At 31.1% G+C, this 4,322-nt stretch overlaps 1 long non-coding RNA gene across 1 annotated transcript; it reads right to left on the minus strand.

The window, feature by feature from the left end:
• LOC107627511 lies at nucleotides 2,715-3,893 on the minus strand. Its single transcript, XR_002355830.1, has 2 exons — nucleotides 3,402-3,893; nucleotides 2,715-3,167 (listed from the first exon to the last, which is right to left on the minus strand). It is a non-coding gene; the product is annotated as an uncharacterized LOC107627511 (long non-coding RNA).

Here is a 4,322-nt window from a genome sequence, read left to right on the forward strand (position 1 = left end):
CTCATTTTTATTTTAGTATGTTTTCTTGCCATCATTGTGATGGTCTTTAGGCTTGCTTTCTCTTCCTTTCGGTAGCTCATTTTTGCTTCCATGGCTACCAATGTTTCCTGTGTAATAACCGAAGAGAGAAAGAAGTGAGAGAGAAGAAAGATCTGAAGAAAAGCAATAGTGGTTAAACTAATTAATTGAAGAATATCTTGCTTTTGCTTCCCTTAGTTGGCGTGTAGCAATGATGCCCTTTAGTCAAATCAATCTTCTCTCTCTTGCTTATATTCCCAATGTTTAAATTGGCTTTGAAATCCTTTCAGGAAGAGTAATGGAATCCGTTGGAAGCATTTGAGGATTTGTTATTCTTTGCTTCATGGATTCGGACAAAGCATGAGTAACACTCATGGAATTGGGCTTGGTTGTAATAATCAATTAAGTTTCTTGGCCCATTAATAACATTTGCTTTCTTGATAAAATTTGGAACATGCATAAAGCAAATGGAAAGCATGTAACACACTTGGGCTTAGAGCAATAAAAATCATTTTGGCCCAAGTAACATAAAAATTAAATCAGCCATATTCAACATATATTTTTAAAACCAAAGGCTGAGAGTAGTTGGGCTTGCTCCAGAAATTTGTTTTCGGCCCAAACTGAACCTTCATTTCAAAAATTAATTTAATCAATATAAATTTAATATCAATAATTTTTGCAACTGGTTTTATTAATAATGTTTGATCATCACTTAATTGGAGGTAGAGTTTTCCAAACTCATCAATAAATTAAATCAAATAGTGAGAAGATAAAAAAAAGATAATCAAATCTCAGGTTTAAAATTGATTTCATAGAGATAGTGTATCTTTGTAGAAAAAAGGAAAAGAAAACAGAATTTGATTCGTTTTTTTGGCCAATTAAGTGAATTGCATCTTCTATATCATTGCTCTTATAGTTTGTTATTATTGCAATTGTGGAAACCTGTTTAGAGCCTTTGTTCGTGTTCCTTTTCTAACTTTTTTTTGAAGAATGTTAAATATTGATTACAATATGTACTAGACAAGAACAAATTTGGTGATTTTATGAAAGAAAAAAAAAGTTGCTAATTTTTTTCCATCATGTAAATGGTTTGTTTTAAATTAATCCTCTTGAAGATTCGGATTGCAGGAATTGTTCATAAAAACTAACAATGAAAGAGGACCATTTACCATGCCCCTTCTTTTTTTTCTTTTATATATATATGTATTTTAACTGGGCGTTCATGCTGACTCTGATTTTTGCCATCTCATGCATCTTGGTAAACCCTGTGAACTTAGGTGAAAAGAAAATGATTAATTCCATAATTCAACGAAAATTAGTTAACTGGGGAACAAATTCAAGGGTTGGAATGTAATTTAAACTCAATAAAATCTGATATTAGAGTTTTTTGAACAACAATAGGTGAAGCTAAACAATTGTGTTTGTTAATAGGTGAAAAATTTATACACAAAGGTTCAAAATCATATATACTCCACGGTTGATGATAGCAGAGACATCGATTTTCACTGAAATTAGAGTTTTTGAACAACACATGTAGAGTAACTGATATCTTTTCCCTTGCAAAATCAACCATTGGTTTTAGGAGGAGAATCATGTCTCTTACAAGATTTTTGATATTTCAGTAAAAAATTACAGCTCAATAATAATAATAATAATAATATTAAAATAATAATAATAATTGAGTATATATGGCTTGTAATGACTGCATTTTGTGGATAACTGAAAAATTGGCGGATATAACTGTAATTGCAGAAACTTGTTGGAAAAATTGGTTGACATGGCTGCAATTGCTGCATTGATGCAGTCGCAGTGGTTATGGTAACAACAATTACTATGTTAAAAATATGAAGTGCATATGGCAAATATTGTGGTAGCAGGTACTTTTGCATTTTAGTTATAAGGAATGATTAGGCTGAGTTAGGTAATTCTGTTATGGCCGTTATTGGTTAGTTGCGTTAGAGCGTTTCCATTCAATTTTGTGTGTTACAGCATAATACTATATACTTATCCTTTGTGTTTGTGAGAAATCTTTTGAGTGCAAACTGAAACAGAACTTTATGAATACATAAAGAAAGCTTCATCCTCTTATTTAGTTTTTTCTGTCATAAATACTTGAAAATACTTATATTTATGTCATTTTGTATTTTCCTTTTCTTAATTCTTCTTAACAGGGCTGTAATATATGTGCTGCAGGATACTTATGTGAAGATATTCCAAATTGTTCCAGTAACAGCTTTTCCAATTCCAAGGTTTTGAGTTTCATTCTTTTTTCACTCTACAATGTCTGTCGAATTTAGGAGTTAATTATCATGTGATGACAAACATTGGATTGAAGTTAATTATCATTCTGTATTATCTGTGTATTGTGTTTCAGCAAAAAGAAAGCTTTGATGAAAGCAACATTAGAATGCTGCAAGGAGTCTCCGAATGATGAGGATCGGATACATGCAACATTACAGCCTTCTATAAAGACGCAGAATGGTACCAACTCAAGCAATGTTCAAATTTGGAAACTATATAGTTGAAGGTTCAGAAGCAGCATCAAAATTTGAAAGAGAGGGAAGAATACCATCATTGGCCCTTCAAGTACTAATTGCTGAGTTTACTACTTATTTCAACAGAATATTGGAGAGTATTGGCTTATGCTGACACTATCAGAAGACTAAACTCTGATCAATTTTTGTGCAGCACTTTTACAACAGTTATTTTTACCACCAATGCATCTGTGTAATCTCTTAAACCAACCCAGTTCATGTTCTGTTGAACTGTTTCGATGTTTGGTCCTTTAGATATGTTTTCCACATGCATTTTAAATCTATAAGTGGACCCTTTGACAAAAATCTCTGATGTTATCTTGAGTGGTATTTTCTTCTTCCTATATGGCTCCAGTAGTTTGTAGTCTCCACCAGGAAGGTGCAACCAATATAAGTTTCTTGATAAAACTCTGTTATTCGATTTGTCATAGAGTTTGAGCAAAAGAAAGTAGACCGGCTTTGCGTGTTCCGACTTGGGATAGTCCATCTCAAAAATAGGTGTTACTGTTTTAGGTAGCATAGTGAAAGCTTTCATGAACTTTGTAGTATGGACACATTCCATCTAGATCTTCCATTAGACATATTAGACAATTTCTCTGATGTAGTATTAACAGCCTGTTTTAAGAAGAAAAATAAGAGAAAAATTAAAGCAAGACCTTCCAGAAACTATTCAGAACTGGAAAATCTTGATGATTTGCAGATATATCCTTTTAGCTTGTTCCCATTTGCTTCCTATCTCAATTTTCATTTAAGAGACAAGGGAGTATTTTTGTTTTTGTTAATAATGTGTTATTTTCTTTCTCATCTTATTGAAAGGACAACTTTAGTCTTAGTCTCTTAGATACTTACTTCTATAAAGTATGTATCTAGATTAAGCTGTACATGAATTGGCTCTGCAGCGCATCGACAGCCATAGTCGAGAAGATGATCATAAAATTGGCCTCTCAGACCAGTCCAAGGATTTTGTGTTTTCCAAATCAACACACCTGTATACTTGCGCCATAAGCAGGAAGTCCATCCCTCAAGAAGAGCTCTGTATTGTATGTAGTTTACAAGTTGAGCCTGAAAAGATCAGTTAGAAAAAAAAGAAAAAATACCCCGCAACTGCACAACAAAGATAAGATCATGGAAAACTCAACATGAATGAGTGGCTACCAGATAAAAGTTTCTCATACCTTAAAACAAAAATCATCGCTATACCATAGAGCTGAAAGTGTGGCTACATCCTTATCATATTAAAAAAAAATCCCTGATATAACCTTATCAAATTAAATGAACAGAAGATAGTAAAACCTGTTTGCAACCACCAAGAACAATAAGTATGTAGAAAACAAAGTCAAGCAGCTGGTCAAACAATTTTACATCATTTAGAAAAATCTGTAATCATATTGGAGATACAAAATTATGAACTAGTGTTATTACAATCTTGAAAATACAGAAAATACAGAAAATATTATGGCATATTTAGTTTGGAAAATATTTTCTTTCAACATTCTATATTTTAAAATTTTATGAAAAAAATATTTTCTTTTTTATTTTATTTTTTCATTGTTTCTTTTACAAAATTTAAAAACCAAAATCTTAATTTTATATTTTTCTTGTCCCTATTTCCAAAATAAAAAATGACTTTGTGATTTAATTAATTTGTTAGCTCTTATAGTTTATCAAATTTTTTATTAAGTCTTTATAATTTAAAAGTTTGTAATTCGATCTTTATACTAAATAAAAATTTATAATTAAAACTTTTTTAGTTTTTTATTTTGTATTTTG

Source organism: Arachis ipaensis, chromosome B02 (genome assembly GCF_000816755.2).
Source record: "Arachis ipaensis cultivar K30076 chromosome B02, Araip1.1, whole genome shotgun sequence".
In the NCBI taxonomy this organism is placed as follows: Eukaryota; Viridiplantae; Streptophyta; class Magnoliopsida; order Fabales; family Fabaceae; genus Arachis; species Arachis ipaensis.